A 13,729-nucleotide genomic window follows, 5' to 3' on the forward strand; every position below is an offset into this window, starting at 1 on the left:
ATGAAAGAAGGATAACATAGTAATAGGGGGATTTACTGAGTGACAGACCAAGTGGTAGGACATTATCAATGGTTGTTATTTTACCTATTGTTATCTTCAAGATAGTTTCTCAGGAAAACAAATAGACAAGTAATAGTGAGTTACAGACAAAAATGGTAGGAAATTATCAATGGTTGTTGTACTATAGTTTCTTCTAGAGAAAATAAATAGAGCTATACATGAGTGACCAATTAAATAATCATTGACTATTTTCAATGGTTGTTGTTGAAAACACATAGTAATAAACATACATCCATTTACGAGATAACATAGGAACAATCCAAACATTACAGAGTTATGGACAGATTGGTAGGAAATTATCAGTGGCTGCTGTAATACATGTTGGTATCCTCTAAGTGGTTTCTCAGTAAAACAAAGATATGCAAGAAAGATCTAACAAGTAGTTACAGCCTAAGGGTTGTGAAAAATAGTGGATGACCTCCTCACCAGTGACTCCTTTCACTGAGGTGTGATGGCTGGAAGGAAGGCCAGGATTGAAAAGAAGGACCAAGAGACTAGCACCAGTGTCCAGCAGTACATATTTATTTATTTATTTATTTGCTCTCTAGAGGAATATCTTTTCTGTTGGTCTATTTATTTTTGTACCAATATTACACTGTCTTCATTATGGTGGCTTTATAGTAAGCCTTAAAATCAGAGAGAGAAAATCTTCCAACTTTGCTCTTCTTGTTCTAGGTTCAATATTCTAGGTTACTTCTATTTCCATATACATTATAAAATCAGCTTGTCAGTTTCTTACTAAAATGAACAGGCCTTCTGGGGTTTTGATTACAGTGGCATTAGTTCTGTAGATCGGCTTGGGAGAAGGGATATCTTAGTAGCAGTGAGTCTTTTGATCCATGAACATGGTATAGATCCTTATTTATTTAATGTCACTCAGCAGTGCTTTGGAGTTTTCAGTGACTCATTCATCTTTTGCTATCTTTTATGATTTTGTAAATGGCATCTTAGACTTCATTTTACTTATCGTTCATTGCTAGTTTATAGAAATATAATATCAACTTTGAATGATTTTAGCTTACTCAATTTCTTAGTTCTAGTGGGGCGTTTTTGTATTAAAAATAAAATGTGAAAGTCCTACAAGAATATGATATTATTAAAGGGAGACACATGGTACTTAAGCACTTGGGACCTTAAAGTGGCCAGATGGAGGTTCAAATTCCAGTTCTGCCACTTCTTAAGTAGGCAGACCTGGCCAAATATTTTCTTTTTCCCACGAGAGGTGTTAAAATCTCTCTCAAAATATGATTGAGACAATGAAAATGAGATCATACCTATACAGCATGTAGCATAATGCTTGGCATGTAGAAAATGACAAGATGTATTTTATCCTTTCTGTATTTTCTTCCTACCCTTAAAGGTAAATTAATGTAGAATGGCCTGAACTATAGCTGTCCTTGACTTTGGGATAATATTTGAGCCCAGAAACTTGACTTTGAAACAGTTAATAAGCCAAGATGTTGATTTGCTTAGTTCTCCTCGTGTCCTGCCAGCATGGATGGAACCCATGCCAGGCATGATTCCATTTCGAATGTAGAATCAGCATAATTTAACCTCATCTCGAAAATCCCATGTCCCAGTTCACAGCGAGGGATCAGCATGACAGTGGGCCTGTTGCTGTCTCAGCAGCTTCTTGGCATTATCTGGAAACCCCGGGGGAGCAGAGCTGCCCCTCAGCAAGACGGGAAAGTAGACACAGTCTTTCCTCTCCGTGGCCTTGTTTCTGTGATTCATGTGTCCTGCTGAACAAATCTCTATAGACACGTCCCAACCAAGGCAGGCCCTTGGAATTCATGAAGCTTGCTTGTTTCCAGGACCTGCTAATTCCAGGCCCCTAGCAGCTGTTCTCTGGACCAGCCCTTACCCGCCACACCCTGGGCAGGAATGTCCAGTCTCTTTTTCTGAGGGCTCTGGCTGAGACGATGGGGTGAGGGGGGCAGGCTTGCGTCCTGCAATGGACCAGAGGGATGTCTTTGTTCCCTCCTACCCCTTTCCAAGCTGGGGCCCCAGAGAAGGTGGGCAGTGAGGTCTGGGGCTCCTCACTCCCGTGTGACTTGCACTCCCTATTTAAGGGGCAGTCCAGGTGTGTGCCCAGCACAATCCAGAGGCATGGGGGATGACTCTGGAATGCTTCTCTGACAGTCAGTGAGAGCACCTTGTGCCTGCAGGTGTTCAAGCTTTCGGTGGCTGCACACTGCTGCCCTTGGTGTGGAGTGGGGGCCACTTGCCCAGGCCTTAGGCAGATGCAGCCTGCAAGGTATGCTGTCTGGCATGCATCAAGCTCTCACTGCTTTCATTTTTAATTAAGTTGGAATCCTCAGCGCATACCTTCTTAACCACACAGTCAAATTTAACATCTTCCCTGGCAGGACAGTCAGACAGTGGAACATACAGAGAGGGATATGAAATCATCTACATAATATCCCTGCCAAGAAGGCATGCAGAAGGGTATTTTGTACAACACCGTGTAGGCCATAGTAAACTTTTGGCTTTTATCCTGAGAAAAATGGGGACCATAAAAGTAACAGGACTGGACTGGTTTAAAGGGAGTCCTTCATTTAATGGGTTCCTTAAGGCACTGTGTCTAAAAGAGACCAGGGCTGGTGTAGGGACTGTGTTGACATCAATTGCGAGTTTCTTGGAATAATATAGGTGAGAGATTGTGGTGGCTTGGACCTCTGTCTTGCAGCCATCAAGATGGTGAGAAAAGATATTTGAAGGAAGTAGTGGTACACTTTGCTGATAGATTGGATAGGAGGAGCGAGAGGAAGGGGGTCAAGGATGGTCCTGAGTTTTGGTGTGAGCTATGGAAGAATGTCGATGCGGTGAACGGAGATGGGATGAGGGTTTAAGGAGGGAAGTCAGGTGTCTAGTATAGGACGCCACATTGAGACATGTCTATTGGACAGGCCTGTGGGCCCCAGGGTAGTGGCAGCCCTGTACATAGATGGGGGGAGCCTCTTCCGAAAGCAGACCCTCTCAGCTTGACCCCTTTTGCCTCCACACACCCAGTGGGTTCTGGTTTCCAAGACCCTTGGAGCTGCTGGTAGCCACTGGGAAGCTGAGCTTACCTAGGGCCTGGCAATGGGGCTTCCACTCAGGCCGCAGCCCGGCTGTCAGCACCCGGGCGATGTCACCCGGTTAATCCTCAGCTTCTTGTGTGAACTGTGGAGTGTCATCCGGGGCAGCAGACTCTGGATGTGGGGGTGGTGGAGCCTGCAGGTTAAGAGGACTTGTCATCCACCCGCTGCAACCTGACCCTGCTCCCAAGAGCTGTCACAAATGCCGCCAGCTCCTCCACTTTGGGTTGTCTCTCGGTGATCCCAGGAAACCAGAGACTGTGGAGCTTTGACAGACGGCAGCATTTGGAAGCCAAGGGAAGGGACTTTGGTGCCAGCCTCACAGGCGAGCCAGAGAGCAAGGCCCTGGGATTGTAATGGGAAAACATAATGCAGTCCAGACGCTCATCAAAGGGACTATTAAATTAATTTATGAGAGCATGCGATGAAGTGCAATGGAGGTAGGCCTACCTGTTCTCATTAGGGAAAGGAACCTAATTCTTTGGCTGCTAGGTATTGAGTGTCTACTATGTGCCAGTTCTCAGAGATGAAGTGATGGTAGTGATAAACGGCAGACCTCTTAGTCTACCAGTGAAATGTACACATCTGTGAGTAGAGGAAGGCCTGGTGGGACCTGCGTTGTTAACCACGGTCATCTGTGGGGAGACAGTGCAGAGGTCTTTTCTTTCGTATTCCCATCTGTTTGAAGTTTTTTGCAAATGAGTATATGACTTTTGTAATTTAAAAAAAGTTCTCCCTTCCCAACTCACAAATAATATTTATTTATTTGGGTTTTTTTGAGACAGGGTCTCACTATGTAGATAGGCTGGCCTTGAGCTCACTGCATAGCCCAGGCTGTCCTCAAACTCGCTGGCCATCTTCCTACCTCCACCTCCTGAGTGCTGGGATTACAGGTGTGCGTTACCACGCCTGGCACAAACAATATATGTAGACATGATAAGAACCCTCAAAAGTGCAAAAGGAGCTTGGGGATGTTTTCCAGGATCTAGGCTCAGAACCTCAAGTGGCTCTCCCTTTCTTCATTCCCATTCTGAATACTACTCAGCTCCTCAAGGCAAAGCAGGACAGAGAAAGCAGGTGAGACAAGGAATCTGTTCTCTAGTCCCAGATGAGCTACTGCCTGCAGTGTAACCTTGGGTAGGTCTCTCTGTCTTTCTGAGCCTAAGCTTCTCATCTACATAATAAGAACTGGACTACACTCTTAAAGGTGGATTGACTTTCTCTCACACGCAACACTAACTTTCTGGCTGTGGATACCTGGAGACATGGTGCAAGGAGACTGAGGTTGTATTCGGAGTTAGCAGTATGATCAATTAGCAATGTCTGTCGTGGACACAGGATGGGGAAGGGGTGGTCCATATAACAGATTACTTGTCCCCTTGGACCAGATGTTCTCCAAGCTGCACACCAACTAGGTTTTCACTTCCACAGTTGAGGTTGTTAACATCTGTGTTTCACATCTGCAGACATTAGGAACATGACAGTCCATACTAATAAGGGATACTGAGACCTGCCCCTCCTGGCTCATAAGAACCCACTGTTATATTTTCAGGAAGTTTTCAAATTATCTCTTCAACCCTTGGCAACTTGACCAGCCAGAGTGGGAGTATTCGTGTGGTAGAAATTGGCTGCTGCTATAGGCCAAGGTTTGTTTTACCTGAAGAGCTAGTTCACCAATATATCACCAAATATTGTGCTAATATGAAAAGGCCTTCTCACCAAACTTAGGGTGACCAACCTTCTTAGTTTGTCTGGAACTGTCCTGGTGTTAGCACAGAAAGTCTCATAGCCTGGGAAACCCTTTAGCCTCAGGCCAACTTGGAGAGCAGTCACCCTACAGGGCTTTCCCATGGACTGAAGAAAGCCAACTTCTGCAGAGAACTGAAAATCTTTGGTAGGTAACTCATGTAATTCACAGAAGCCCTACAAAGGGATCTTGCTATGCTCACTTTATGGTGAGGAGATGAACTCAGACAACTTGTCTAAGACCATGTGCACCTTAATTCATTTGACAGTATCTGCTGAGTGCTGTCTCTGTGTTAGTCATTGTGCTGCGTGTGGGGCATGCTGTGGGGAGTGAGGTTGATTTCTTACTGCAGAGATCTGCTGTAATAAGTTACTTAGTTACAAGGTGGGACAAGTCTACTTTCAAGGGAAAGTAGAATTGATGAGCTGATCACAGGAGAACCTGTCCCGATGTAGTAATCAGAGACAGCTTCCTTGAGGAAGTGATGTTGAGATTTGAAGGATGACTATGGCTTCACTGAGTGGTAGGGGAGACCATACCATGGTGGGCAGAAGGAACAACAAATGCAAAGGTTTGACAGTGGGAATGGAGCATTTTGGGTTCCAGAAACAGCAGAATCCAGAGATTCAGAGAGAGAGAGAGAGATAGATAGATAGATAGATAGATAGATAGATAGATAGATAGATAGAGAGAAAGGGAGGGTAGCTTCTTGGTTACACCCCTCAGGACCCAGGTCCTCTTTTCCCTAACTGCCAGGAGTGTGAGATGCCAACACCTCTCTGCTGGGCATTGCCCTCTGTCGATGGGAGTTAGCTCATCAATAGCCAGTTCAGCCATACAGAGACCTGGCTCTGTGCCGTGATGTCAGATGACTGTGAAGGATTATACCAACTCAAGAGATCCCATGGCATCAGCTGAGGCCTCTGTTGGTGATATCCAATGTCTTCCACTGCCAAATCCTACTCCTCCCTCATGGGCATTCCTGGAAGTTCTCTGCCAAATCCCCTGCATGAAATCTCAGTCCAACTCTGCACCCCATGGAAATGGGCAAACTAAAGAGATATTCAGTATCTACTTGTTTCCAAAGCCTATGCAATTTCCATTATTTTTGCTTCCCCCACTGATATCTCTGCCCTGACCTGCTTCTCTGGCATGCTGGGTTCATAGTCTGTATCAAGGTAGGTTACAGCCAAAACTAGATTAGTCCCCTCTGCTTAGGACAGGGATGGTGAATTTTCCAGAACTTTCAGTGATAGCAAACAGCTGGCTTTGGCATGCATGCCGTAGGTTTGCCACCACTGGCTTAGGAGCATCTATATGGTATCACTGGTATGGGCCTGTGTGTTCACCACAATATGTATGGCTGGTTGACTTGCTCTGACCTTGGTGCGCTTTGGATGAGAGCCAGTGACCTGTGGACCTTCTGGTGCTCACTCCATACCTGCCATGCTCCATCTTAAACCCTGCTAAAATTGGTTGATGACATTTCCTTGGGCCTGTCCCAGAGTCTTGTGTTAACTTCTGGGATTACAGAGGAGGACTTGAGGAACAATCAAGGTGTTAGACAGAATAGGCAAGACACAAACAAGGGAGGAGGAAAGAAGTGACAAACGTCTCAGGCAGTGAGAGTGTGCAGGAGGGGAAGTGGTGCTCGGAGGACACAGCACTGACACTGGCTTGAGAGGAGAGGGAGACGAGGCTGGTAAGGCGAGGTAGGGTAGGCTGTCGAGGGACTGGACTGTTTGGTAAGGACATCCAGAGCCCATGGGGACCCCTGGAAAGGAGCCCTTCCTAGTTCCTTTCTCTCCACTCTGCTCAGTTCCCCAGACAGCGACAGGCCAACCTCAGATGGTTTCCTAGAAATAGAAAGTGTCACTGGCTGGATTGGGTGATCTTCTCCATGACCATTCTGTAGCAGGAGATGGCACACGGGTCTTTTTCCTGTCTCAGGGTAGATTCTAGATCTCTTCAGCCTCCCTTGGGTTCCTGAAATGGTGGTGCTTTCTTCAGAGCTAAAGTGTGAGTGGGAACTTCCGAATCTTTACTTTGGCAGGGGTATTCTCAAATTTTTAGAGGGGCAAACATTTGTCAGGACACTTGGATGTGGCCGTCAACAACTGTCACATTGTGTCATCATGAGCGAGTCCTTTAAATTCTTATTTTCAGTTTTTCCAACTGTAAAATTATAATTATGGTACCAACATCTGTTAAGATTGGGGATTTTTTTTGCCTTTAATCTGCGAGTAACTGAAAACCCAACTCCAAATGACTTAAACCAGCACTTTCCAATATAAATATAATGTAAGCTACACATGTCATTAAATTTATTTTAGTAGATACATTTTAAAAGGTGAAATCAATTTTAATAATATATTTTATTTAACCCATTATCCAGAATATTATCATTTCTGTGTGCAATCAATATATAACTATTGAGATATTTTATTGAGACATATTAAGTCAATTACTTATTTTACAGTCTACTGCCTGCAAACATCCATGTGTGAAGGGCATCCACTAACAGGTTTTATAGCAGGGATGTGGTGTGCTGGTTAATTGGACGTCAGAAGAGAGATTTACTGCTCTCAACACAGGCTGCATATTAGAATCACCTGAGGTGCTTATATTAGTCAGCTACACTCCTCTCCCCTCCCTTCCTGCTTCTGGTACTATGGGTGGAGCCCCGAGCCTCACACATGCTAAGCAAACACTCTAACACTAAGCCACACACCCAGCCTTATTAGCCAACTTGTCATCACTATAATGAAATACCTGAGGCAGGCTACTTATAAAGAAAAAACATTTTTTGTTTGTTCTTGTTTGTTTTTTAGCTCACAGCTTTGGAGGTTCAAAGTCCAAGGTTGTGCAGCACCATTGATCTGGCTTCTGGTTGGGGGCCACACTTTATGGTGGGAGTGTGTGTGTGTGTATATGTGTGTGTGTACGTGTGCACGCATATGCACGTGTGTAGAGCTGAGTTTAGAGAGAGAGGGTGGGCCCTGACAGTCCCTCGCAAGGGCACACCCCCAGTGACCTAAGGACTTCCCACTTGACCCCATCTCCCCAAGATTGCTCTATGTCCAAAAGCACCATTGTGCGGATGGACTATGGCTTTAATTCCTTGGGGGCCCCAAATCACGATCAAATTATATTAGTGCTTTCAAAGTACCAGTGTCCATGCCAATTAAATCATAATCTCTCACCAGGAAGGTGGCTTTTGTCCCATAGATGTAATTTCCAGAAACTATCTGCAGTGTGTGTTTAGGGATGCAGGGACAGGTAAACAGAGTGGAACATTTCCCTCCTCCCCGGACAAAGCTCTGAGGCTCCTTCCCGAGCGGAGAGTACTAGCAAAACCTAGAGATTCCAAGCGTGCTTTCTAACGAGCAATAGCAACCAAGTCTGAAAATTAGAGCTGGTCTCCTTGTGTGCCTCTGAGTTCTCTCTGTCCTTCCTGGATCTTTTTCATCTTTACAGTTAATCCTTTCTGGGCCAGCTTTGCTGAGCAAAGGCTGACCTGCCAAAAAGCTAGCTTTAGGGGGTTGTGGGTATAGCTCAGTGGTAGAACACTTGCCTAGCAGGGGCAAGGCCCTGGGTTCCATCCCCAGCACAAACATAAAATAAAATAAAATACTTTAAAAAGCAGCTAGTCTTCTAGTCTTCCTGGAGCACTACCCGTGTGCCAGCAGCAGTGCCCTTTATGTAGTTCATTTATCTTTAGTCAATCACTTTTCCTGCTGTGCGCTACTCAAGACCTGGACCATCACCTCTCACCTGGACTCCGTACATGCTAGGCAACTGCTCTACCACTGAGCTGCAGCCCCAGGTCCAAAATCCACATTGCTATATCCTATATTAAGCCAAGAAAGGCAGCTGTATTTAGGCTTTATTAAATTCAAAGGTTCTGTTTCAGGAGTACATATTTATTGTTGCCACAGCCTTGACCTGTCTCAAATATGGACCTCAGTAACTCCCAGGATTTTATCTGCTGGATCTAGATCTGAACACGGCTGGTAGCCACTGCCACTCACTGCTAAGCACTTGGGTCATGCTGCGCGCGGGCGAAAAGAGATATGTTTCCTGTCCACTGAAGGATGTAAAGATGTCACTGAGGAAGACAGTCACACGTTCACCCTGTGTTTACTGAGGGCTTCTTTGGGCCCCGGAACTATGTGAGCTGCTGGGACACAGCAAGAAGACACTAACATGGCTTCCTCCCTCTTGGGAGCCAGGGCCAGGAAGGAAATTTCCCATGGACAAATGACTGTAATCACTATTTAGTTGCACACAGGGAAAGTGCTAAGAAGGGGACTGGACTGCTGTTGGTTGTTTCTGGCAATACTGCAGGGATGGGGATCAAGAAATCTTCCTGGATAAAGTCACATTTAAGTTGAAGCTTGACTCAGCTGAAGCTGGGTGGAGGGAGAGGGAGAAGAGCATATCAAGAAAATGAGAGGAAAAAAAAAAAAAAAAGAAAATGAGAAAGCCTGTGCAAAGGCCCTGAGGTGGTAAGGCAAGTATGACTAGAGCACAGTTCAGGATGAGGCAGGAGAGGCAGACAGGGCCTGCCCCCCAGGGCCAGGCAGCATAGGCTTCTGGGATCTTGGGTTTTCCCCTGAAGACAATGAGATGCCTATGGGAATCACAAAGCCAAATGAGGGGCAGCCCAGCACTGTCAGATGAGGCACTGCTTCTGCTAAGGGCCCCTCTCCGCCAGATGCCTATGGGAAGGCTCCTCCTCTTCTCCCTCTTTGGCTGTGCTCCTCCTGTCCCTCAGGAGGACCGGCTGGTCTTAGAGACAGGCTGAGCGACATGGCCCCATACGTGGTTTCTCCCCCTTCCCGGGAATTGTCACTCCCAGTCTCTCCTGGGTGTCGGTGCCTCTTGCCACCTGTTTGTAAGTTTCCCGATATAGCCTGGCCGTTTCCTCCTCAAGCGGGGGCCAAGAGCCGCTCTCTGTTGCAATCTCAGTTTTCCCTGGGCTTAAAGGGACCACGTCAGCCCATCCCGTGCCAAATTTCAGCTCAAGGCAGGTTGATTGATTTAATATCACAAACTTCTCCAATCCAGAGATTATATGTCCTCTCTTTCCCCCCTCAGCTGACCATCTCTGCTCTACTCTTGTTCACTTTCTCCTTTCATGGTTTTTCTTCTTTCTTCTGAGAATGGGAGCAGCATCCCTACACACAGATGGGAGTTGTAGCTCTCCAGGCTTAGGTGCACTGTCATCTTCAGGGAGTCCTTCATCCTTGCTGGGCCTTAGTTTCTTCCTGTCTGTGAAGCTGGAACCATCAAACACCTCTCCAGGTGTTTTCACAGAGCTGTGTGCAGATGGATACAGCAGAGGGTATAAATAGTTGTGGAATGCATGCTGTTCATTCATTTATCCCACAAATACTATTATATGACACTGGCCTAGGCACTGAGGATACCACAGGGAACCAAACAGAGAGGGGTCCCTGTCTTTGTAGAGCCTGTGTGCCAGTGGGAGAGGTGGGCAATAAAATATATGTTGCATTACATTTGATATGAAGAACAAAGCAAAGAAGGGAGAGGCGAAACCCTGGGTGTGAGGGCTGTAACTTCAAACTTATGGTGGTCCAGGGGAGGTGCTATTTTCATCTTCCTCCATGAGATCCTGTCCAGGGTCTCACCCTAGTCTCATTGGCCTGTGTAACAGCAAACAGTAGGTGACTGTGGCTGCCCACTATCGGGAGTGAATTGTTGAGGTCTCTCTCACCCTTGGCTGCTCCTCCCCGCTGGACAGAGGAGCTGGAGGCACAAGGGACCCTCCCCACCACTAACCCGGCTTCCTGCTGGTGAGACTAAGGGATTAGCTAGTTTTTAAATTTGAGGGGATGCTTCTAACATGCACCAAGATTAAGAACCATTGGCTCTGAGCATGAGACTTGGCAGAAGACAGTTTGGATCCTGCTTCCGTGGTCAAGGTGCCTAACTCTCAGACCATCTGCTTCCTCTCCTGGACTCAAGCATAATCAGGGACTCATTTCACAGCGCTGTTGAAAGGCTAAAGTGAGCCCTTGGTGCTGTATGCATCTTTCACGGGGCTTTTAAACAGACAGGGCCCGGGCAGGATAGTGGGGGGGCCCGGAGCTAGAGTAGCCTGCGCTGGGAGGGACCAGGCAGGGTGAGACACCTGCATATGCATCACCTCCAGAGTCACAGTGCCCTAGTGCCCAGTACCTCAGAGTTAGCTTACACCCTAGAGAGTGTCTCACCCCTTGTGTCATTGACAGCTGGGGCAAAAAGGTCATAGGAAAGGAAGGGAGTTGCCCAGGGCCACTCGATGTGATAGAGTCTCCAGACAGTTCCGCCAGTCATTTGACAGAGATTAACAGAGCAAGCCCAGGTGCCAGGCACTGCTCCAGGTTCTGGGGATCCCTCAGAGAACAAAAGAGAGTAGACCCCTTCCCTCATGGAGTTTCCGTTTGGGCATGGGGAGAAAATCAAGAGAGGCAATACCTAAGTCACAAGGATGTTAGAGGGGATACATCTTATGGGGAAAAAGTCAACCAGGAAGAGAGGCTGTGGCGAGTGCAGGGGGCAATGTTGTTTTAAATGGGTGGTCAGGTAGGCCCCATTGGGTAACAGAGGGAAGCAGATTTGGAGGAAAAGTTTCCGGTGGTGGGAACAGCCCATGCAAAGGCCTGGGGAGAGCAGCTTGTTGGGTTGAGCCGACAAGTTTCCGGCCCATGGTTTCTGGTCCATGGTCAGTAGGCCCTGTTGCTTTTTAGGCCTGTGGCGAGGCAGCACATCATGGTGGGAGTCTGTGGTGGAGCAAAGCTGGGGAGAGAGAGAGAGAGGAGAGAGAGAGGAAGGTGCCAGGGGGGGCCACAGTCTCCAATGAGGACCCCCAAAGATCTGAAGATCCCCCTGCCCTCTTCAATGTTCCATGCTGGGGACCAAGCCTTCACAGATATTTGGGGGACCCTCAATCCAAACTACAGCAAAGGCATTTAGTTTTTGTAGCCAAGGGAATGGATCATTGTGTTTGTTTGTTTGTTTTCGGTACCGGGAATCAAACTCAGGACCTCAAGCTTGCTGAGCAGGCACTGTGCCACTGAGCCATATCCCTGGCCCTAGTGTCTGTTTAAAACAAAGGCTGAACGTTCTGTCTCTGTGCTGTTCTACCTGCTGGGGCAGAGAGAGCCAGCTTTCAGGGACTGCTGTGGGAGGAAGACGGAGACGGTGGAGCAGGGGCATGTGTGTGTGCGTGTGTGTGTGTGTGTGTGTGTGTGTGTGTGTTGAAAGGGGTGGGTGTGTGACATCTACCTCCAGGCTGACCTCTGTTTTAGGGGGTCGTTGGGGCATACAGGGCAGTGAAAAAACAACAGATGATGTAGCTATCCAGGGAAAATAGGGGCATGGCTGGCATGGAGCCCTGGGAGGAACCACACAGTAGGTTGGGGCAGCAGTGTGACGTCATTCTGCAGCTGGTTCATACACCTCAGGTGACCTCACGCTGGCAAGACTTTGTAGAATCACAGTATCAGATGCGTATCTTTTCTTTTAGTTTTTCAGAGATATTAGGGAATTTAAACCTCAAAAACCTCTAAGAGGTAGAAGGTAACTGTCATTCCTGACAGAGGAAGATGTTAAGGCACAGAGACGGTAAGCAGTTGCCCAAGGTCACACAGGTAGTGAGGTCAGAAGCAGTATTGGGAGTCTGTGCTCCTTTCCATGTTACCTCTTTACTCCCATGAGACCGAGTGGCCACTAACATACATGTCCTATTCCCGGAAGCTCAGGTACCTGTGTCCATGCAAGACCCGCACACATCACTGACCTGCATGCGCAAGGTCTTGTGTGGTCTCAGTTTCACTAACACCCACGACCTCACACACTCAGCTCATATACTTTGTGCTGTGAGGCTCAGGTGGCCCTGTGTGCTCAGAACCTCATGAACATCCATAATGTCTCCTTCACGGGACCGTGGGCACTCCCCTCCTGTACACATGCTGCACACTCATGATCTCATTCTGTCAAGACACGGACATGTATGCCTGCTGGAGTCTGTTACACATGTAATCATGCACCCTCTCACAATCTCATGCTTTCCAACACTCACACTACTGTGCAAATTCACTGTCTGACCTGTTCATGGTCTTGCACATTCACATCCCCCCACTTGTTTAGCTGTGCACGTCGACTTAACCTCAGGTAGTAAAAGCTCCTCGCCTGTTCACACCACTTTGCACTCTTTACCCTCTAATGGTTTTTCACTCTCATTCAGTTCTACCTCTCTTTGTATAACTGAGACCTCAAATGTTCTCGTAACTTTATGCTACTTCCTACTGCACCGTGCTCACGCGGTGCACAGACTGCCTCGCACACCCCCACACCCGCAGTCACGCTACCATCCAACCCTGTCTTGCTCACTCATGCTCTGGCAGTCACACACTTCAGTGTGACCCAAACTGTGCACACATGTTTAAATTCACGCCGTGCCTCGTCTGCTCAGGTGACTTTATACTTTAACACTCTGGCTCACACTTTTGGCTCCATCTTGCATACTTGTGACCTCAGCATGTTCCCCAGAAATATTCAGAGCCCTTGGCAAATTCCTTCTGGCTTGTCCACTCAAGTGCTGGCACAGCTCCTTAACCTCAGCCATTCCCAGAACCTCAATTACGCAGCTTCACACACTTACGACGGGACTCACAAGCTCCTTGCTTGCACACCTGTGACCCTGCCGCATTCTGGTCGTTAATAGTCACACCATCACACAGACTCCCCTGGCTCGCTCACTCTGCTCGTGTTCTCGCACACTCGTAACCTCAAGGACTCCATAACGCGTACTCTGCCACTCAGATGGCCTGGC

At 47.3% G+C, this 13,729-nt stretch overlaps 1 protein-coding gene across 1 annotated transcript in view; it reads left to right on the plus strand.

Moving 5' to 3' along the window:
• Jph2 (junctophilin 2) overlaps positions 1–13,729 on the plus strand; it is a gene marked incomplete in the record, with an annotated part of 72,750 nt that overhangs the window by 9,734 nt on the left and 49,287 nt on the right.

This window comes from Chinchilla lanigera, unplaced genomic scaffold (assembly GCF_000276665.1).
Source record: "Chinchilla lanigera isolate Chin_1 unplaced genomic scaffold, ChiLan1.0 scaffold00044, whole genome shotgun sequence".
NCBI lineage: Eukaryota > Metazoa > Chordata > Mammalia > Rodentia > Chinchillidae > Chinchilla > Chinchilla lanigera.